Raw genomic sequence first — 23,878 nt, forward strand, 5'->3', positions numbered from 1 at the left:
CCTATTTAAATTTTTTTTTTTTTTTAATGAGCAGCCGACCAATTTACATACGTTTGGCAACCCCGATCCAAATAGTTATTTTTACAGCAAAAACAGTTGCAATGGTAGGTAACCCAGCATGATGCCTACCTGGTGCTTTGAGGATTAGCACAGCAGCCGTATTAATCCACTAAAGCAACTCCGTTATTAACAGAAGTAGGCAAGCTAACTCCAGTGACCATCGGCCGGCTCCGACACCTGTTGTCTGGCTGCCTTTGTTTACCTTGCGTGCAGGAATAGTACTACAGATATCGGTGCTGTCCTTATGCACTTTAATGGGGGCAGCAATAAAACAAAAACAGTACACAAACTAGTAACCAGAACAGAAAGCTTAGGTCACATTCAGTTTCCCTCTGCTTACCGGGTACTCTCTGACTGGCTGACATCAGTGCATAAATTAGCGAGGTAACCAATAGCACGACGTTACGGATCAACGTCGGCAACCAATCCACATGCCGCTTTTATCGCAACTTTAAAGAACAGCGTAACCCAAGTAGGCCGGGCTGGTGATTGGCCGGAGCGTTTTAGTGCTTGCGAGCTGAGCTGGAGGGTTGCATCCACGCCGGAAGACAGGAGGTGGGGATTACGGGCAGTTGAGGTAATTACAGCTTCAGGCCAAGAGCTTTTTATTTTTCCTCCACAGGCAGCCCATATGTTATGGGCAGTTGGCAACCTTGGAGAGGGGTGACCTTCATTGGGTGCTTCTGGTATGGAGGTTAATCCTGGCTAACGCAGGACCACCTGTAACCTCCCGTCTTTCTACTTGGCCATGAGTTTCTTCATCTGCCTACGGTGTCCTGGTTCCCTCGGAGCCGTAGGTAATAGGAGGCTGTTATATGAGCCATCCCTCGGATGACAATTGGCCTTGTGGCTTCTCGTCCTTTCTGGGCTTGGTTCGCTGCTTGTCAGTGGCCGGTGGTCCGTAGACTCCGAGGGTTGCATGGGAAAGGATACTAAGGACTCGGGCATCTTATTAATGAAGCTGAGTGCAGCTCTATGATTTGGTGTGGGAGATGGCTTTAAAACGCCATGTCTGGGCTGCGTATGTTGTTTTCCCCGGTGCACGGTCTCGGAGACACTTTGTTTTATTAACATAGCATGTGCCTGTTTTTAATTACTGACGTTGTTAGAAAAAAAAATTTATTTAGTCCTGAGTTTAGATGACTATATCCCACTGTACTTTGGGTATTTGACCAAGGAGGCAAACCCAGTTTCCAATTCTCACAGAAACAAAACTGATCTGTGGAGGTACTACCTCTGGGCCTCATGTAATAAAACGTCTAAAATTTAGCTCACATTTTTCTTTACTTATACCTTAAAAGTCGACTTAACTGCCAGTAATCTAATAGTATGCTATTGCATTGGAGTAAAAAAAAAACAGTACACCATCCTGAAAATGTGCACAGAAAACGTGCTTAACTTGCCAAAAAAATTTATGTGCATAAGACATGTTCTCTGCAAACAGTCTTATGTACATAAATCTTGTTTTATGTACACAACACACCTTGTGCATATAAAATAAATGTGTATGCTGCATATTCTCTGCACAGAAAACTTGCTTGGTACATTGTCTTATGCACATAAATTCTGAGTATAGGACCTTTGCACCTCAAACTTTGGTTAAGTAATTTCACTTCTGATCTGACCAGTAGCTAAATTTCCATTATTAAGAAAACCACAAGTTAAGCCTGTGTATCTCTCTGCATTAAGTAGCAAATGCCTTTATAACATGGAATTAAAATGGAGGTATACTGGTTTGTGCACACGGTTTGTATGCAGAATTCCTTGCTGCATTGAGAATAAAGTCTACCACAAAAAAAGTGTGCATAGTCTAGCACATCTTATTACAAGTGATGCCTCTGTTAGGTTTTCTATGGGGCTTTAAAAAAAAATTCAGAGCATAATGTATTTGCTAAATCCAAGGTCTCTTGGACAAAGAAATAGAACACATTTTCTGTTTTTTTTTCTAAAGAAAAATATAATTCACTGATATCTTAAGTAATGTATAATAGTTATGTGATTGAAAATCCATTTGGATGATGGCCTGGTATCATCCAGAGTAAAGATAGAGCTGCTAATATCATCAGCAGGGCCCCTGGTCTGCTGCAACATAGCAGAAAAAGGAAACTAAAATAGCAGCTGACCAAGCGCATGGGAACATTCTGCTAATTCTCCTACTATCCCCACCTCCAGTCTGGCATGTGGAGGTGACCAGCTGCACTTCGTGACATGTCTCCTCTGAGGCCCAACTGGTGCTTTGAACTATGCCGGACTTACGTGGTCAACAGGAGGAAGTAGATGCGGCATGAAGCAATGCTCCCTTCCTGCCAGTTGTGGGAGAGGTTGAGTCTGGAGGAAATGGAGGGAAACAGAAACTCAGAGAGAGAGAGAAGATGAGAAGTGAGGGGATAGCTAGGAGAATGGTTTGAGAGTGGTGAGGCAGTATGTGACGGAAGGCAGAGGTGGAACAGGGAGACAGAGGGATGAGAGACCAGGAAACTGAAACCACAAGACAGATCAAATGGGAGAGGTGAATAGTAGAAGGATAAAGGTTAAGGCAAGCTAGAGAAAAGGCACTTTTTAGGAGGGAAAAGAGGTTGCAATGACAAGGTGTGAGGAGAAAGAAAACAGTGAAACTGAAATTGAGAAAAGAATGAAAAAAGTAAACAAAAATAAAATATCCAGACACAAAACAGACTGCATAACTGCTTTGTTTATAATGTAAAGTGGTGTTGCCTATTTAATAATGTAACTTGTATGTCAGATCTTGGAAACATATCGCAGAATTGCCAAGAATTTAAAAGTCTTTGCTGCAGAATTTTCAAACTCCTGCTGTAGAATGTATCTCTCAGCTGCCTCAGGAAACTGGGGCTTTGATTCTAAGTAGCAAAAATAGATTAACTCCAAGTAAGTGAATATTTTTTGCATTCGATCTATTGCAGTATTACTGTATATTGTGTAGAGAGAGTGATGGATGCTAACATTAACTGGAAAAAAAAAATCCAGTGGAGAATGTTCAAGTTATATTAAACTAATAATATAAGGTCTGGAAAAGACTGATTCAGTTTTTGCTTTTACTAGTGATTTAAAGATTTTCTGCGGAAGCAGCCAAGTGTTTTCACCAGTTACCAGTTTCTTGACGACTGCTGTGTCTGCTAAGAAATTTGCAGTGCATCTGTTCTGCAAAATACTTTTTTTTTTTTTTAATTCTCCCATCTTACCCCCCCCCCCCTTACTAGTTGTTGGAAATATCCTTTTCTGTTGTCTTACTGCAAGACACATGTAATCTCAAAATTAACCCATTGTGCTAAGATCTTAGTAAAAATGATCTATATACAGACTGACAGCCAACATAGGAGCTTTTACATTGTACCTTTTAACAAAAGCATCATGAAATAAGTCTGTATTCTCATTGTGAGTCACACATTTCTGGCAAATATTCTTTATGCAAGTAAATAGTTCTGGTGAGCAAAGCCTGTTTCTGGAAAACTTTCATGTTACTTGATTTGTCTTGATTATGGTAATATGAGACATCAATTCTCATAATTAAGGGTTTTAGATGAGCCTAAGCCTCCATCTGCTGTCAACAGGATTTAAGACCACTCCCACCCATTCAGAATACCCAGCTTATTTCAAGACAAAGAAATGCCATTGCATGTGTATAAAAGCCCATCCTGTTTCCTATGGATGTGTACATATATTCTTTGTGAGTGAGTCTGTGTAATTTATATTCTGCCTTTCAGGCACTTCAAAGTAGATTAAATTCAGATACTGTAGGTTCTTTTTTTGTTTTTCTACTGTAGTAGTTTTATTTGTATTCCCTATTTTCTGCTGTGCTTAATCAGTGTGATTTTTATCCTTTGAGGTTTTTCTAAAATGCATACTTTTTTTTTTTTTTTTTTTTTTTTACTTTTATGTCCTGCTTTTCAGTACTTCAGAAGAGATTAAGAACATAAGAAATTGCCATACTGGGTCAGACCAAGGGTCCATCAAGCCCAGCATCCTGTTTCCAACAGTGGCCAATCTAGGCTACAAGTTCCTGGCAAGTACTCAAACACTAAGTAGATCCCATGCTACTTATGCCAGAATAGCAGTTAATGGACTTATCCATGAACTTACCTAAACCTTTTTTTTAAACCCAGCTACATTAACTGCACTAACCACATCCCCTGGCGGCAAATTCCAAAGCTTAATTGTGCGTTGAGTGTGAAAGAACTTTCTCTGATTACTTTTAAATGTGCTACTTGCTAACTTCATGGAGTGCCCCCTAATCCTTCTATTATCTGAAAGAGTAAATAACCGATTCACATTTACCCGTTCTAGACCGCTCATGATTTTAAAGACCTCTATCATATCCCCCCTCAGCTGTCTCTTCTCCAAGCTGAAAAGCCCTAACCTCTTTAGCTTTTCCTCATACGGGAGCTATTCCATCCCCTTTATCATTTTGGTCGCCCTTCTCTGTACCTTCTCTATCACAACTAGAGCTTTTTCAATCGCCGGCCCAACTCTTTGGAACTCCCTGCCAGAAGAGATCAGACTTGTATCATACACTAAAGAATTTAAAAAATCTTTAAAAACTCATCTTTGCTCTGCCGCTTACAATATTGCTTAACTTTTAATCATGCCCTCTATTAATTTATTAATGAAATGTTTTATGTTCAAATAGTTGTCCTTTAATATCGTATTATTTATATTTTATCTTGTATCCACTCCGGTCATATTGTGTTTAGTTTTATCATTATGTGTGTATCATTGTGAACCACCTAGATGGATTGTTACTAATTTTATTAGCGGTATATAAAAACTTTTAAATAAAATAAATTATATCTTTTTTTAAGATGTGATGCCCAGAATTGTACATAGTACTGAAGGTGCAGTCTCACCATGGAGCAATACAGAGGCATTATGACATTTTCCATTTTATTCACCATTCTCTTCCTAATAATTCCTAACATTGTTTTGCTTTTTTGACTGCTGCAGCACCCTCAGCTGACTATTTCAATGTATTATTCACTATGATGCCTAGATCTTTTTCCTTGGTGGTAGGTTCTATATTAAGCGCTAACATTGTGTAACTACAGCATGGATTATTTTTCCCTATATGCATCACCTTGAACTTGTCCACATTAAATTTCATCTGCCTTTTGGATGTCCAGTCTTGCGAGGTCCTCCTGCAGTTTATCACAATCTGCTTGTGATTTAATTACTCTGAATAATTTTGTATCATCTGCAAATTTAATTACCTCACTTGTATTCCTTTCCAGATCATTTATAAATATATTGAAAAGAACCAGTCCAAGTACAGATCCCTGAGGCACTCCACTGTTTACCCTTTTCCACTGAGAAAATTGACCATTTAATTCTACTTTGTTTCCTGGCCTTTAACCAGTTTGTAATCCATGAAAGGATACAGTCTCCTATCCCATGCCTTTTAATTTCCTTAGAAGCCTCTCATGAAGGGACTTTGTCAAACGCCTTCTGAAAATCCAAATACCCTACATCTACTGACTCACCTTTATCCACATGTTTATTAACCCCTTCAAAAAAATGAAGCAGATTTGTGAGGCAAGACTTCCCTTGGGTAAATCTATGCTGACTGTGTTCCATTAAACTGTCTTTCTATATGCTCTGTGATTTTGATCTTTAGAATAGTTTCCACTATTTTTCCCGGCACTGAAGTCAGGCTTTAGGTCTATAACTTCCCGAATTGCCCCTGGAGCCCTTTTAAATATTGGGGTTACATTGGCCACCCTCCTGCGTTCAGGTATAATGGATGATTTTAATGATAGGTTACAACTTTTAACTAATAGATCTGAAATTTCATTTTTTAGTTCCTTCAGAATTCTGGGGTGCATACCATCCGGTCCAGGTGATTTGCTACTCTTTAGCTTGTTGATCTGGCCTACTACATTTTCCAGGTTCACAATGATTTGGTTCAGTTCATCTGAATCGTCACCCTTGAAAACCATCTCTGGAACCTGTATCTCCCTAACATCCTCATTGGTAAACACAGAAGCAAAAAATTCATTTAGTCTTTCTGCAATAGCCTTCTTTCCTAAAAGCCCTTTTAACCCCTTGGTTATCTAATGGTCCATCCGACTCCCCCACAGATTTCTTGCTTCAGGTATGTTTTAAAAGGTTTGTATTATGAGTTTTAGCCTCTAGGCCTGGGCCAACTCCATTTCAAATTCTCTCTTCGCCTGTCTTATCAATGTTTTACACTTAGCTTGACAATGCTTATGTTTTATCCTATTTTCTTCACATGGATCCCTCTTCCAATTTTTGAAGGATTTTTTTTGGCTAAAATAGCCTTTTTCACCTGACCTTTTAACCATGCCAGTAATTGTTTTGCTGCCTTCCCATCTTTTTTAATGCATGAAATACATCTGGACTGTGCTTCTAAGGCTGTATTTTTAAACAATGTCCATGCAGCTGCACCTTTCGGGTTTTTTCTATTTTTCTTTTATCAATGTTTCCCTTTTGAAAATTTAGTGTTAGAGCTGTAGATTTGCATATTGTCCCCCTTCCAATCATTAGTTCAAATTTGATAGTTATGATCACTATTGCCAAGTGGCCCCACCACTGTTAACTTCCTCACCAAATCCTGCATTCCACTGAGAATTAAATCTAAAATAGCTCCCTCTCTAGTTGCTTCATGAAGCAGCAGTTTTTATTCCATCCAGGAACTTTGTCTCTAACATGTTATATTTACCCAGTCAATATAGAGGTAACTGAAATCCCCTGTTATTACTACACTGCCAAATTGGTTAGCTTCCCTAATGTCTTAGCATTTCATCTGATCATTTTGGCCAAGGGGACGATAGTATACTCTCTATCACTACACTCTTACCCAGCACACATGGGATTTCTACCCATATAGATTCTACTGAGCATTTAGTCTCTTGTATGATCTTTATCCTATTGAATTCTATACCCTCCTGGACATAAAATGCTACACCTCCACCAAGTTGATCCTCCCTATCATTGTGGTATAATTTGTACCCTGATATAGCACTGTCCCATTGGTTATCCTCTTTCCACCAGGTCTCTGAGATGCCAGTTATCTTATCTCATCATTCACTACTATACATTCTAACTGCCCTATCTTACATCTTAGACTTCTGGCATTGAGATACAGACATTTCAAAGTGTGCTTTTTTTTTTTTGTTTGTTTGTATTAACAAACTATTTTTCTGGTGATGTGGATAATTTGGAATTCTTTAGCTCAGGTGATTCTTTACTTATAGGCACATGGGCTACTTTGCATTTATTGAAATCTCTGAGATGCCCTAACTCTCCTTTTTCATTAGTATCCTTCAAAGATACATTCCTCCGAACCATGTGCTGCTGAGTGACTGTCTGCTTTCCCCTTGTTCTAGTTTAAAAAGCTGTTCTATCTCCTTTTTGAAAGTTAGCTCCAGCAGCCTGGTTCCATTCTGGTTAAGGTGGAGCCCATCCCTTTGGAAAAGACACACACTAGAATTAACTCCCTCTGGCTTGCTTATTATCTCACACACAAACTCTAAAGAATGTATCCTACTATTAAACCTCTATCTAAACTTCAAGTCTGAGAATTTCCAAAACTATACTTACCAGTCCTCATCAGTTGATCTTCACTCAAAGGATTGAGAGGTTTGAGATTCATGCTCTGCTAGATGCGTGCTTCCGGTCCTGTTCTACAGCAAAGGGTATGGAGCCTCTGGAAGCTGGGGCTGTGGAGTTTGAAACCTGGATCGCTCGCTGTGACCTCGGGAGTCCTGGGAGCAGATGCTGGGAGCAGTATGCAGATGAGCCTTCTGATCCTCTACTGCAAAGGGTACAGGCCCTCTGGAAGCTGGGGCTATGGAGTTTGAAACCTTACAGTATATTTAGGTACTGTAGGTGTTTTTAAGAAATGCATATGGGCTACTCTATTGCTGGTCAAGCTAATTCATTTCACATCAAACTAGCATTTAAGCAAGCTGCAGCTTCCAGATAACCAAGAGAGGTCATGATTTTCAGAGGTGGAAAACTAGTGGAAAACCTGTAGTAAACCAATTCTTTAGTTATGTCAGGGGAGTAGATTGGCAGCATTTCCTGAAAGCCTAGCACTATTGGTGAGGTGAAGGCAAGTCTGGCACATGGTGTTGGTCACGTATCTGGCATTTATTTGGAATGGAACACAAGCTATATAAGCTTTTAGTGTTCAGCTATGTAGGGATATGGGTGCCAATTTGGCTTCTGAGGGGAGAAAAAAAGCAGGATCACTTCAAAGTGCCTCAAGTATTTAGCACAGATTTATCTGTTGTCTCCAGTGAAGTATGTAATCATTATTACGGTATTTTATATACTTTCTTGCATATGTTTGATTTTGTTTTACTTTTTTTAATTTTATCTTTATGTTTTAAAATTCCTGTACTCAATTGATACCCAAATATAATTTAAGTGGTGAATTTGCCCTTGTCTTCGGCCTCTATTTGGTGACTAGCAGCTGATATTTGGGGTTTGCCAAATACCCCCTTTTACTATAGTTGCTCTTCTGGGGAATGTGAGCATCTGTTTAGCAAAAGTAATGTGGGGCATTGTAGATGCTCCATTAATATCATTCACGCTGCCCCAGAACTGGCTCACCAGGGTTTAGTAAACCCCTCACTTATGTCACATTTATTTGCTTTCTGGAGTCCTCTAACAAGTCCACCTGGAATATATTTACTCCAGGTCTGAGAAGTAACTTTTTGGGCCTCCTTTTTTTCCACGAAGCTCCTGTTATCTTCTACAAGAGCAAAAAGCTGACTTTTTTTTCTTTTCCTCTATCATATTTCATTCACACAGAAAATGGAAAAAACAAGTGTCAGAACAGAGACCTAAGAGAAGACCATTTTGGGAGTCTTTTGTTTGTTGCTCTTAAACCATGAGGACCATCTTGGGGGGGGAATTCAGTAGTGGTGCTGGCTGTTTCCTGTTGTGCTTTTTTTTTTTTTTTTTGTCTGTCAGGCCAATTCAATACCATGTGCTGTGGCCAGTGCATGGTTCAACACATGATTTGGACACGGTCCATAACCTCCGATGCAAAATGGGTGGGGGTTAGCACGTCCAAAATGTTTGACCAATCGAGCATGTAGGTAATAGTGCTCATCACATGTAAATTAATGTTGATGAGGCTATTACCCATTTCCCTAGATGCAAAAAAAAGTGTGCCAGACGTACATTTTAACCCACAAAAATTAACGCCTGCCCAGAGCAGGTGTTAATTCTTGAAGAACCCCAAAAAACTACAGAAAAGCAGAAAATACTGCTCTTTTGTTCCCTTTTTTCGGTTCATGTGACTTAGTATCGTTGCAATATTAAGTCGGAGTAACCAAAATAGAATTGAAAAAAAAAAAGTGTGCTAGTGGTCAGCTTAGGAAAAGGGACGCTCAAAAAAAATAAATAAATAAATAAATAAAAATTGAGCATCCCTCTTCCTAACTGCCTGACAGCCATGGGTGCCTGCTACCGAGGAGGCACTAGGGGTGCACAGTTTCCCCTAACACCTCCTTTTTACCACAGCACCATGGAGAGGTCGATGAGCACGCATTGGTAGAGCAGGCGCTCAATCATGATTGCCCGTTTAACGCGTGCCGATATTGCATTGGCCTGAGCAGAAGCAGGTAATTCCAGTAGTTTTTATAACAAGCACCACCAGTGGTGATTCACGTCACAAAGATGACACATTAGAACTAATTAAACGGGCCAGGTATATTTGATCATTTTGAAGCAGCTGAAATAGCTATCGTGTTATTTTTTTTTAGTTAGCCTTTATAAAGGAAGAAGTAGGCTGTGCTTTTGTTTCTATTTTGGTGGTGCTAAAAATGCATCTACTTTTCATGTACAGTGCAGGAGATGCTGAGCCTCCAGTAGTAGAAGATACATATTTTTATCCTAGGACAGATATGCAGGAATTCATTTAGAGCACCTGAATAGATTTAGGCTTAACAAGCTGCTTATCTTCAGACTCTAATAAGCTGCATGTTTTGCCTGGCCTCCCATATCCACTATCCTTGCAGCTTTTCTGATTAGTTTTGTGTTTCTCTGCTGATTCCTTCCAGAAAGGGAGCACAGCTGGCATCAGTCAGTCCTCCATCCCCAAATGTCATTTCCTTCTTGGAGGCCCGGTTGTGCAAGTGGACAAACACAGAGTATCCTTGCTCTGAGCAGGAGAGGAGGGAAGTGCGGATAGTCTTCTGCACAAGAGCCCCTGTTGCCCTGGGGAAATGACCTATGGATTAGGTTCTTCTAAGAAGCCAGAAAGCCGTTCATTGTTCGCTTCTGGTTTACTTCCTTCCTTTCTAATCCATTTTTTTCCAAGTGGTCATTGGGGATTCTTCTTCCAAATCATACCACTTGAGCACAGGTATTCCCCCAGGGATCCTCCCTTTCCCCTACTCTCTTCATAGAAACATAGAAATGACGGCAGAAGAAGACCGAATGGCCCATCCAGTCTGCCCAGCAAGCTTCCCTCATTTTTTCTCTCATACTTATCTGTTTCTCTTAGCTCTTGGTTCTATTTCCCTTCCACCCCAACCATTAATGTAGAGAGCGGTGATGGAGCTGCATCCAAGTGAAATATCTAGCTTGATTAGTTAGAGGTAGTAGGGGTAGTAACCGCCGCAATAAGCAAGCTACACCTTGTACCCCTCTGCCCAGTTCTATCCGATCTAGGTTTGTCTTAGTTTGTATGCAGATGAGGTTGGGTGTTTTTTTTGTTTTTTTTTTGTTTGTTTTGGGTTGGTTTTTTTTAATTCTCATTCTTCCAACAGTCACATCGGTGATGGATAATCTAGCCTCCTGCATGACAAAAATCGAGTGGATGCCCTTAACATCAGGAAAATAGAAATCATACTCCTTTCCCGACCCTCCCTGTCCCCCTATTTTTTTTTTTTTAATTCCCCTATATTATCCCTATTTTATTGAAGGCATGAAACTTGGGGGTTCTCATCAATTCCTCCTTGTCTCCACAGCCTCATGTTGGACCCCTATTTCAGTCGCCTTATTATAAGCTTCACCTGCTGTGCCCTTTGAAACCGCTTCGCTGTTCTGATTTTTTGCATTCAGTCCCTAATCTTGTCGCCCCTGGTTTACAGTAATGGTCTATTCTTGGATCTACCCAATTCTCATCTTCATGCCCTTCAAGTAATCCAAAATTCTGCTGCTCGTCAATTTCTGGTGCCTCTCTATGTAGTCACATTTCTCCGGTTCTTGCTGAGTTGCACTGGTTGCCCATCATATGGCGCACACAACTCTCTCACCTGGATCTTAAGGCGCTTTATGGGTTAGTCCCACTTTGTTTTATCTTCCTCTATTTGGATGTGCCAGCCAGCCTATAGTCTCCACTCCTACCTCCCAGCATTTACTAGACAATCTTTCAGACAAGCACGGCTTTCAGAGTCTGGCAAGCATGGGTTGTTTTTTTTTTCTATTTTAGGCCCAGCCATATGGAATAGTCTGCTGCTAGAAATCAGAGCAGAAAAAGACCTGCTTGGTTTAAGGAAATTGCTAAAGTCTTATTTGTTTATGCTGACTGATTCCCTTCCGCCTCTCGCCTTGCAGGTTTCCGGTAGTTATTGCTCCTTAATTGCTAATGCTGCTTAATATTGGTTATTGTTTGTCCAATTTTATTTTGTATGTTTTTTGTACTCTGCTGAGATTTGTGGATCAGCAGAGTAGAAGTTTATTTATTTATTAGGTTTTTATATATCATAGTTTAGACTAGCCATCACAGTTTACAAACATTTCAAACACAGAAAACATCCAATAAAAATATAAATAAACAAGATGAAATATAATCATAAAACAAGGTAATGAGACATAAAAAATAAAAATTATACATAGCTTCATAGTCATAAATATAGTTAAATCAATAAAAATATGGCAATATAAAATCTGTAAACTTTGGTAGTCATCTACTGGAACCATAAATGTTAATACAGTCTGACTATTCAGGTGTTACATGACTATGGCTTGCTGGTGGTGATGTAGTGACCAAGTCTCCTGGTCCCTCTAAGCTCATACATTTAAATGTGAGCCTCTTGTAGGAGTACCTGTGTGGTCTAAATCCAAGGGGCCACCTTCTACTACGAAAGTGCTGGAAGCAATGAACTGTTCAGTAGTGTTAATGTTTTTTTGTAGTCTTTAGAATTTCACAAGTGGCACTATGTTTCTGAGCTTTTACTTGCAAATGTTTATTCCCTGTTGATTTGGGTCCTCTATCCATATTCTGCCTCCGAGAAGTAAAACCATGCCCACCACTCCTTCAGGGCCCATATTGGGTGCACCTTTGGCTGCCAAAAAGCTGAGTCTACTCACTAGCCACATGAAAAGCTTTCTACCCCTTACTCTTGCCACAATCGGTAAGCTTTTTGTTTTATGTTGAATAATGTGTTCATTGCCATCTTCCTTGGCCAAAGGAAGTAGCTATAGAGGCAGAAGAGAGGGATTGAGGATAAGAGAACCTGAGGATGAGGGATCTGGCCCCAGAGTAGCACCAAAGAGCTTGCATAATATGTCAGTGCTTCACCTGAGAACTTTCTAGGAGTAATCTAAAGAAATATTTCTTTATAGTGAGGGTAGGGGATGCATGGAACGGCCTCCCTATATAGATGGTGCAGACTAGAACAGCAAATGAATTAAAAAAAAAAAAAAAAAAAAAACACAAACATGGGATAAATGTAGGGGATCTTTAAGAGAGTGATAGGGATTGTAAAGCTGAATTAGCTGATGTGGATGGGCAGACTCAACAGGCTGTATGGCATTTTTTCTGCCATCAGTTTCTATGTAGCAGGCATGAATGTGTGTGGTGTGCAAGCGGTGCAGTGACATGCTGAGTATTTATTTGTATTCGTGGCCCGATAGGATTGTGCTTTCTTTTCCTCTCTTGTAGGTATTGCTCTGTTAAAGATACCCTATACAAGAACTAGTATGGGCAGATAGGAGCACTGTGAACAATTGCCCTATGCTTCCAGTGCTGCTTTAAGCTTATGTGAACTTTTCAGACCATCCTAACATTCAGATTGAGAGAAGTGTGCTTTGACATCTGAGGAGTCAGTATTTCACCTTTATATGGGCAGGAAACTTGGTCATCCATCATGGAGAAGACAGATTGTATTCTGAAGTTTTATTCTGTGGCCTTTGTAGAGTTTTCAATTAAAGATTGCATTTATCATACACTGAACCTTGTTAAGCATTTGTGGTCGTGTTTTTAGACTGTAACAAAGTATTTTCTATGTGTATCTTGCTGCTGTTTCTTTTCCTATTATATCCTATGGACTTGGGGCATACAGATGTTTGACAATTGTTTAAATTAAGCATTGCGGTGACAAGTACGGGGAATCTATTTTGGCTTCTCATTCTTAGTTTACAACAATATAATTCATTGAGCATGCTTCTTACACATCCTCCAGTCATTGTCATCAGAGTGATTTTGCATATATTAAAGGGTAGTAAAGCTTATGCATGTTTTAATGGAGCCAAGTCAGCCCCAAATGCTTCACCATAAGTTTGTTGCTGTTCTGTTCCAAGGCCAAATGTCTCAGGAAGCGTTCAACATATTTGATAGGCCACTTGATCCCAAGAAGACCACTGCTGATCTCAGTGGGGCCAAAGGTCTGGGAAAACTGGGGACCCTTATTTTCAGTCTTTACTGAGTATAGATGGGATGCAATTCGGGGATACACCATTGGCTTTGAGTCGGATAACTCACACCAAGTATTCTGGCATTTTTGGGGGGCTTGCATTTTCCTTTTGGGTTCCAGTTAATCTGAATTGTGGCTGAGATCTGGTGCAAGGAGCCTTATTTGCAACTATCTGGGGTTTTCCCCCCTATTTTATTTTCCTGATTAACTTAGCCCAGTCATTGCATCAAATAGTGCTCTAGCTAGGGAGCTATGCACCTTCCAGAACCATGCGCTCCCAGGCCTTAACCTGGCCACTAGGTGTCACTGTGGTATGATTTGGTTTTCCCTTTCCCAAGAACTGTAGATATTTGTCTCTGCAGCATCTCTACCCCTTGAAAGCACAGAGAATGGAAGATCTCACAAGGGAGTCAAACCCAGGACCTCTGCATGGCAGTATACAGCACTGCCACTGGGCCAGTCCCGGCTGACCTCCAGGGTGTCATCTTTGCTTCATTTAGCTGAGTTTTTATGGAAGTAGTGGTGAGCACCTTTGCTCTTGGTTCTCAGACTGCTGCTTCCAATCCTTCGATAGTTCATCTGAAGTCATTTGAAAATGGTATTTATTTAAAGGTTCATATACCACTTATATTGAAATAACCATGCTAAACACTGTACATTAAGATACACAATATAAATAAAAACTTTTCTCAAGCAATGCAGTCTCCAGTGTTTGTGTGAAGAGGTAGTTCCCAAAGGTTAGGTTGCTATTTCAGCCATTTTATTTTAATCTCCAGAGGTAAATGTGCAAATCCTCTAGTTTTCTATTCAAGGGCTACAAAAAAAAAAGCATTAATAGTCTTGATCAGATTTAACTATAAATTTCAGACTTTTTTTTTTTTTTTTTTTTTACTTGAACTTGATGTCTCTATGATGTGAAAATTTTGCAACTAGAAATTGTTAAAATTAATACTGGATCCAAATCTAATCAAGCAGTAATTAGATCTTTAATAAAGGAATAGGTGCTGTTTAAGATCTATTGTAAAAAGTCACTTGATTGACTTGCCAGAAAAGGTGGTATATGATTAACTTGGGACTTTGAGGGAGAATGTTTTTTTTGTTTTCCTTATTACTAAAGGTTTTGGACTTTGTTTGCTCATAAGAACATAAGATATGCCATACTGGGGCTCCTTTTTGCGGACTGACTAGGGGGAATCCAAGATGGCTGACTGACCTAGCTGTGCTGAGTATCTCCTTTTTTCTACTTGTGGATAGTTTCCCCAGGATTTCATGCCGCATTTGGGCCGAAAGCGACAGGCGCGGGAGAGGCTAGCGTTGGAAGCCTCCCCTTCAAGTCAAGTAAGCAGTCCGATGGACGCCCATGTCGTATATAGAATTGCTTACCCGGGTGGAACGCAGTTGCTGGAGGGAGGTTAAAAAGAAGGTGAAACATTGGATCCCCTCCTTGACTCCATAACATCTTTATCCCTGGTTCAAAGAACTCTTCCGGAGAACACCACAGCAATTAGAAATATTGTTTTGGTTACCCACATGTCGCTCACCAATGACGTCGGCGACACAGGAGGAGCCATTGACTGAGTCTGCAGTGGAGACCGTTGTGGATGGTGTCTCCGGAGGGATCTCAACAGGAGGATCGTCACAGCCTCCAGCTGACCTCTGCACCACGATACCTGAGTCTCCGGAGCATGGAATGAAAACAATATCTATGGTAAGGCCTCGGGTCATTTCTTTGGAGACCATATGGGAGACCCTGGTCATTCTAAATGAAAATGTATCTTTACAGTTGAAGCCATTGATTAAGAAAATGGTGGAAATTTAAAAATCTACAGGATGAGAATATTAAAAGGGATCAGGCTGTGGACTCTGTTAGACTAAATGTAGAAAAAATGAATGATCAACAAATAACTTTGATAAAGGAAAATCCAATTTCTAACCAGAAAAACTGAAAATCTTAAATTTTGATTCAAAGGAAAAATCTGAGACTGATTAATTTTCCTAAAGTGCCTCTAGTTCCAGCTAGAGATGTGGAATAGGTATGCCTTGGAAATCTTGAAGATCCCACAGCAGACACTACCACCTTTATCGAAGATTTACTATTCACCTTCATTGAGGATAAATTCAAATGAGGGACAGGATTTTCAATTAACACCTTTGAACATTTCAGAGATTTTGGAATCCTCAGATACAGTAGTTGCCCAACCTGCTACATTAATCATTTCCTTTCTATTAGATTCAGATAGAGAATGGGTACTAAAATTCGATTTCAGGAATCGAAAAGAAAAATTTCTCCAGATGAATGTTCAAATATTTCCAGATGTGGCCAGAGATACCCAGAAGAGAAGAAAGCAATTTCTGATTGAGACCTAAATTGCTGCAAATGGGAGCCTCATTTACACTGAGGTTCCCATGTAAGTGTTTCATTAGGTATCGTGATGCTAAATATGTATTATGTCATCCATCCCAACTTAATAAATTTTATATCTATCTGATAGAATTTCCTCTGATATTGTGAATGATCGGCTTGATTCTGTAACACCTCCGTAGTTGTGATGTTCTAAGCTAGGGTCAGTCAGAATTCTTCTTAAGTTTTTAAGATACTCCCAATAGAGGACTTAGAGTACACTGGCATATATTACTTTTGTATATTTAAATATTGGAGTTTCTTCGTTTTTGACTGTATTATGTCAATCTTTAATTTCTATTCTTTCAAGATTGTATACTTGATTGTATAAAAGTAAAATTGCAATAATTTAAAAAAAAAAAATATATATATATATATGCCATACTGGATCAGACCAATGGTCCATCAAGCTCAATTACCTGTGTCCAATAGTGGCCAACCAAAGTCGCAAGTACCCAAACATTAAATTAATAGATCCCAAACTACTAATTCTTATTGATTAATAGCAGTTTATGGACATCTGCTCTAGGAACTTATCCAGTTACACTAACTGCTGTAACCACATCCTGTGGCAATGAATTCCAGAGCTTAATTATGTGTTGAGTGAAATAATTTTCTTCGATTTGTTTTAAATGAGCTACTTGCTAACTTCATGGAGTGCCCCCAGTCCTTGTATTATCCAAAAGAGTAAATAACAGATTCACATTTACCTGTTCTAGACCTCTATCATATCCCCCCTCAGCCAACTCTTCTCCAAGCTGAACAGCCCTAACCTCTTTAGCCTTTCCTCATAGGGGAACTGTTCTATGCATGCCCTTTATCATTTTGGTCACCCTTCTCTGCACTTTCCCCAGTGCAACTTTACCTCTTTGAGCTGTGGTGACCAGAACTGCACAGTATTCAAGGTGCAGTCTCACCATGGAGCGATTATAGAGGCATTGACATCCATTTTATTTGCCATTGCCTTCCTAATAATTCCTAACTTTGTTTTTGTTCTTTTGGGTTTTTTTTTAGACATTTTTATTACATGGCCAAAAAGGAGCAAATGAAAACTGTCTTCTTTAATAATAAGATACAACTCGGATCCCTTAACGAAAGGGATATTTTGTGATCCTATTTTAAAGGACCAGGACATTGCTATTTCTTAAAAACAAATATACAAATTGTATGTCATGTAAAAACATGCTTCACATAGAGCAAACAGTGTGAGCTACAGAGAGACTGGGTTAGATATTAATTTAATTCTAAAAATGGAGGTATATGTATGTTAATACACAACTTTTTTTTTTTTTCCTCATTATTTTCCAGTCTTTTTGAGATCTTCAAGGATGCTATGTAATTCTGGAATGTTACTTATTTACTAAGGAGTTTACATTTTTAAATGTATATGGCCCAAAGCATGATTTTATTTTCCCCCAAAGCTGATGCAAATTATTAGTTCCTTTTATACAACAAAGTTAATTGTTGGAAGCAACTGGAATGTGTGCCTGAATTTGTCCACTGACAAATCTAGAGGCACTGAACCTTACCACAGGGCTTGTTTAATTTAATTTAGTCCTTCTGATGTTCTTATAGCCCTCAGCTCGAGGCACAACGCCGTATAGCAGAACTGACTGTTCTGTGTACAGCGCGGATAATCGTGTTAGTCTTTTCTGGGACGGATGTTCTAGCCCTGTTTCTGACCACATCCCCATTTCTTTAAATCTGAAATGGCATGATGTGGATAGCTCGTACGGAAGATGGAGGCTTAATTTGTTAATGCTTGGAAATATTGATTTTCATACAGTTTCACCAAAGCCTTATCTGATTTATACACACTGTGACCACCTCGGGAGTACAAGCGTTTACTCAAGTGGGAGGCTTTTAAAACCGAACTGGAGGGTTGGATTTTCATATGAGAGTCACTTAAAGACCAGACTTTAGAAGCAAGAGGCTTTGCTTAAACAAATTAAGGAGCTAGAAATTAAACATAAGCAAGAAGACTGAGCATTTAAATGGCAGATGAAATTTATGTAGATAAGTGCAACATGATGCACATGGGGTGGGGGGGGGAGAGTAGGAGTTACCACCCAGGAAAATGACCTGGTATTATAGTGGATACTGTGTGGCAGTGGTCAAAAAAGCAAATGCATTGTTAAAAAAGGAAGAGAGAATAAAGTGGCAAATGTTATGATACCTCTGTATTGCTGCACCTGTTGTGTGCAATTCTGGTTGCTGTATCTCAAAAAAAGATATAGTTGCATTGGAAAATGTACAGAGAAGGGCAACTAAAGCAATAAAGAGGATGGAACAGCTCCCCTATGAGGAAAAGCTAGAGAGGTTAGGGCTGTTCAGCTTGAAGCAGACACAGCTGAGGGGGGAATATGATAGAGGTCTATAAAATCATCAGTGCAATAGAGCGGGTAAATGTAAATTGGTTATTTACTTTAAAAAAAAATACAAAGATTAGGGGACATTTTATGACATTAGAAAGTAGCATACTCAAAACAAAATGAAGAACATTCTTTTTCACTCTTTAACCAGTTGGCAATCCACGATAGGACACTTCCCCCACCCCCTAAATCCATGACATTTTAATTTCCTAAGAAGTCTCTCCTGGGGGACTTTTATCAAACGCTTCCTGGAAATTCTGTTCTTAAGATTGCTCCATTTCAGAGCTGTATGAGATAAGCTGAGAACATTTCACCTGCCAACAACAGAAAAATCTATGATATTTATGAAAACAAATACTATGACCATGGTAATAAATCTGGCTCTTCTATGAGTTAAGCTCTACTATGTGGGATTCAAAATGACTACTTCCTCTGGTAAACTTACTTTAATGAATTTGTATGGTCCCAACTCAGATCATAAGCTCTTTTCAGATATTCAGGACTTTTTAATAAGGTTAAGGGTAAGAGGTGACTTTAATATTAGCTTAAACCAACAGTTAGACAACTCACAAGGTCATAGTTCAGTTTCTCAAAAAAACCTCTCTGGGGTTAAAATGATGGAGGTAGTGGCTGTATGGAGATTACTATGTCCTTCATCCAGTGACTATACATTTTTCTCTATTCCTCACAAGTCTTATTCTAGAACAGATATATTTTTGCTGGATAAAACCTTATCTAGTGTAAATTCCATCTGTCGATTCTATTACATGGTCAGATCATGCTCCTGTTATGGTAAATATATCTTTACAATACCAGCAGGTTAATGAAACATCATTGTCATTAATACTAAGTGTCTACTGTAGTCTTGTGGGACTGCTTCAAGGCGGTGATCTGGGGACCCTTGATATCCTGGGCCAGCTTTAAAAAGAAAAGAGATTTTAAGATGTAGAATGTTACTAGAACAAAAAAGACTTGGATTAGGTATATAAATATCAGTTGGATGAGAAGAGTCTCTAGCACTTAGATAAAGTTAGGCAAGATCTTCAAATGCTTAATATAAATGAGATCTTTTCACTTAGATCTTTGTAAACAAAAATACTTTGAAATACGATCATATGGTTGGACGGTTGTTACACAAACCCTTAGAGTAAAAACGGTACAGGGTCTAATTCTTAAGACAAAACCGGAAATTATATTCATGATACTACACATTAGGTCTAAGTTTATGCAATTTTATGACGATTCTATTTAGTCATCAGAGATAAATAATTATTTGGAGGGGGGGTAAAACTTTCATCCCTCAATGATACCAAACAAGTGTTGTTTTTTTAATAGAGAAATCATCATGGGAGCAAAAATGTCTTTGGCTATTAAGGAATCAAAAATGGGTAAGGCCCCCCTGGTCTTGACTACCCTGCCCAATTTTATAGACTTTTGCTCCAGTATTTATCTCATATGTATAATTCTTGATTATCAGAGGATACATTGGCTCCTTTTGCTAATATGGCAGGGATTAGGATTTTGATTAAGCTGAGAAGAGATGTCACATTGTGTGGATCATATTGCCCCATTTCCTTAATCAATATAGATTTAAAGATTCTGGCAAAAATATAGCTAGAAGACTTGGGCCTTTGCTGCCATTATTAGTTCATAAAGAGCAGCCAGTGTTCTGGATAGAATGGCAGCTGATAATATTAGAAGGATGCTGGGCTAAATATAAATGTATGCCTTTTTTCTTTTGTTAGCAATAGATGCTGAAAAGGCATTTGATAGAGTTCACTGGGATTTTTTTGTTTAGGGTCTTTGAAAAGATGGGAATGGGACTTAATTTTATGCGTTGGATAAGGAAACTTTTTATATGAGATCAGAAACATGCATAAAAATTATTGGCGGTTACTCTGCCAATTTCTCAGTAGGTAGAGGAACCAGACAAGGATGTCCTTTTTGTCTCCTTTGTTTGCTTTGGTGATGGAACCTGTTGCAAGAAGAATTGGACATGGGGAAATAATTAGTATTCATATAAAGTTTCACTTCTTGCAGATCTTTTTACTCTGAGTTCTCTTACACTCTATGGAGTTTCTGCTTCAGAGATGGAATATTATGGGAAGGTATCTGGCTTCAAAATTTAATTTAGATAAAATTTCCAAAATCCCACTTATCTGATGTCAAATTTCAGTTGAGTTAAAAAATTTAATTTAGATGGGCTAAGCATACATTTAATATCTAATGAACCCAAAGATTTATTCCTGCTTAATTATTCTCCTTTACTCTCCAATATTACTGAAGATTTGGTGATTTGGGAGAGAGATACTTTATCTTGGTTAGGAAGAATGGCCATGATGAAAATGTACTTCCTAGATTATTTTTCTTTTCCAAACTTTGCCTATATATGTTGATACCTTTTCTGAAAAAAGCTGTAGATTGACATTTTTAGTTTTATCTGAGAAGACCTTCAAGAAGAGAAGACCACCAAAGGTGGCTTGTTCTGTTTGCAGACTGTTTAGGTTGATATCAGGGTTTGGAAGTTCCTAACCTTAAATATATTTTGTAGCAGCACAGTTATGGTCAGTGGTAGACTGGCACTTGATTAAAGATTATAAACAATGGGCTGTAAGAGAACAAGCCTTAGTGGGAAACACTCCAATTCATATAAAGTTTTACAGTTAATTTGTTTATGGGACATGTGGCAGAAACATTTTTACCCATAATACACCTATTGGGCACAAAAGAGACTTTGCCCAGGTTATCGTCCTAAACTTTGAAAGATATGGGTCTGCTGTGGGTGGTTAAATTCTCAGATCTGTGTGAAGTATAATTTAACTTCAAATGATTTTTTTTTTTTATTGTACTTACAAATCTCATTATATGCAATCTTGTATTAAAAAGGATTTAGCTTGTGGTTTAACGTTGTTTTGAAGGTATATATGCTAATCCCATTTGACAGAAGAAAGTGATTTCTAAACGATACCTTCAATTATGGGAGAATACACCCAAACCCTTGTTGGCTTGGGAAAAGGATTTACATATCCACTTTGAGGATATGGATTCGGATCTCTCTGTTTTATTGCAATAAGCCATAGCTCAGTTTCCTCTCTATTAACAGGAAATGGATATAAGCTTTTATACATGCGGTATCTTATACCAGAAAAGTTACATAAAATATATCCTCATCCTGGAGAGGATGTGGTGAAATTGGAACTCTGAATCATATATATGGTATGATTCAATCAGTAAATTTTGGCATTTGGTTCTTAAATTTCTTCGCTTTAATGGTGTGCACTATACCTAAGGATCCAAGATTTTTTTTCTTATTAAATCTGCCTGCAACATTATACCTAAAGTTGTACAGATTCTGATAATTCAGTTGGATATAGTGGCTCGGATTGCTATTGCATCTTACTAGAAGAAAAAGGAACGTCCTTCAATGGAAATGATTGCACGGAACATGCATGTTATATATTTTATGGGGAAATTAAAGGCAATAAAACAAAATACTGTGGATTTATGAGAATTTGGTAGCCTTATGTTTCTTGTGTACAAAAAAGCAATGTTGAGTTTTTCTGAGTTATGCAGACAGATAGCAAAATCAATATTGCTCATAGGGCTGGGGAACAAGAGGATGGGAAAATATGGATATATGGAGGTACATATCTGCATTGTTTCTGGGAATGTAAAGAGAACCAACTTTTGGAAACAATTGCGTACTACCTGTCAAATAATTTTAAAAAGGAAGTTGCCACCAGATCCCAACCTCTGGTTTTTTGGTATGGACAACTCACTGTCTGTCCCGTTATCTCAATCGGAACGGTTTTTTATTTTAAGGGCGGGACTGTTAGGCAAACAAGTAATCCTGTCTCAGTGGATAGCCACCCCCCCCCAAATCATGAATACTGGTTTAAGAAGATGGTCCGATTATGTTCTATGGAACATGCCATTTTGACTAAGATGGAGCCAAAGAGATCTGTACGCACATCATTAACCTGGAAGGCGTTTACGACATATTTAAGTCCTAGGGTTCGATATAGAGACGATCCGTGGGCTTCAGGGCCAGTATCAACTGCACCTACAGGTAGCTGTGGAACAATGCCAGGAGTGTGAGGTCAGCGCTTTGATGGCAGAGACATTCCGCGACCCTCATAGTGATTCACCTGCCAACCCTTATGGCCAAATGATGAAAGAGACTGCAACTACTTTTCAGGGGATTGGGAGGGGAGAGGAGGGGGGGAAGGGAAGGGGTGGAAGGTGGGGTTTTATGTACCAGTAAAGTGTTCAAATGATTGAATGTTGTTGAAAAATCTTTAATAAAAATAAATTACAAAAACTATGACTGTAAACTGTATTTTAGAGTAGAGTTCCAGCACCCACAGCAAACGTGGTCATATGAGATGAATCGTAAGGACCTAAATTTGTATATCCTAGAGCAGGGTGGATATGATGGAGACAGTCATGTATCTCAAGATGCAAATTATGACGAGAAGCAAACTTTTTTTTCAATGGGGAGTAAGTTCCAGCAGAGGTCGCAGTAGGAGGCTTAGAGGGGGTAGGCTTAATATTTCATCATGGAAAGGATGGGGTTTGCATCCAGGGGGAGATGGAGGCAAAAACAGTAGCAGACCTTAGGAAAGAAGCACATTCCTATTTATAAACCTATATTGACTTGATATGTTTATCTTTTGCAGCTCAGTATGAGGGGTAAAATATTAAGGGCATGTAGCTACATAGCATTGCATGCTTTTTAAGTGTTCTTTTTTTGTGTTTTTACTAGGACATTATTTCCTGTCAATTGGGGCTTGGCAGTTCTCTTGGCTAGCACGCCAACCTTTTGCTGAGTATGTTGTGAGACTTTGTGCTTCCCAGTAAGCCTTGGGCTCAGAGGGTAGCCACATGCACAGCAACTTGGAACAAAGAGCATGAAAAAAAAGCATTGTGTGCTATTTGAGCACTGTACACCCTTGAGGAAACTTATCATAGCCAATATTTGAGTGAGACGCAAGTAAACCATGAAGAGGCGCCCAGGTTTATGGGTTACTACAGGGAGGGTTTTAAAGAGAACAGGCAAGACCGGAGGAGAGCTGTGTCTAGTAGAATGGGAGCTAGAAGCAGAAAGCTAGGCTTTGAAGTGGCATATGACAGAAAATGGGGTCATGTGTGGGCTGCCTGTTTAGGAACAGGTCCATATTTTAGGCTCTTTATTTTTAAATGTCTTGCAGCAGCTTATAATTACACCTGATGTGTGGTGGTGGAAACCGGACGTGATGGGTGCAAGGTTAGAAAAATCCACCTGAACTTCGGAACCTGTTGCTGGAGGCTGAGCCCTTGCCTGGATAGAGATGCTGCTGTTGGGGTGTGGGGGGGCGGGGGGAAGCTGAGAGCTGCCCCCTGGAAGAGAAGGATGGAGAGGGGAGAGTGCTTGGAAG

At 39.2% G+C, this 23,878-nt stretch overlaps 1 protein-coding gene across 6 annotated transcripts in view; it reads left to right on the forward strand.

Annotated features, from left to right (window-relative positions):
• The first annotated feature begins 484 nt into the window (after positions 1-484).
• The window catches only part of DIPK1A (divergent protein kinase domain 1A), a 41,594-nt gene continuing 18,200 nt past the window's right edge, over positions 485-23,878 (forward strand). For 2 of the 6 annotated variants that reach the window (XM_029618453.1, XM_029618457.1), the window contains exon 1: positions 485-637. The gene's annotated coding sequence lies outside the window, so the exon portion shown is untranslated. Of the gene's footprint in view, positions 638-716; positions 858-23,878 lie in introns of those variants that run through there. The other 4 variants (XM_029618451.1, XM_029618455.1, XM_029618452.1 and 1 more) reach the window with 2 other exon arrangements.

The sequence above is a fragment of the Rhinatrema bivittatum genome, chromosome 10 (genome assembly GCF_901001135.1).
Source record: "Rhinatrema bivittatum chromosome 10, aRhiBiv1.1, whole genome shotgun sequence".
NCBI classification, from domain to species: domain Eukaryota; kingdom Metazoa; phylum Chordata; class Amphibia; order Gymnophiona; family Rhinatrematidae; genus Rhinatrema; species Rhinatrema bivittatum.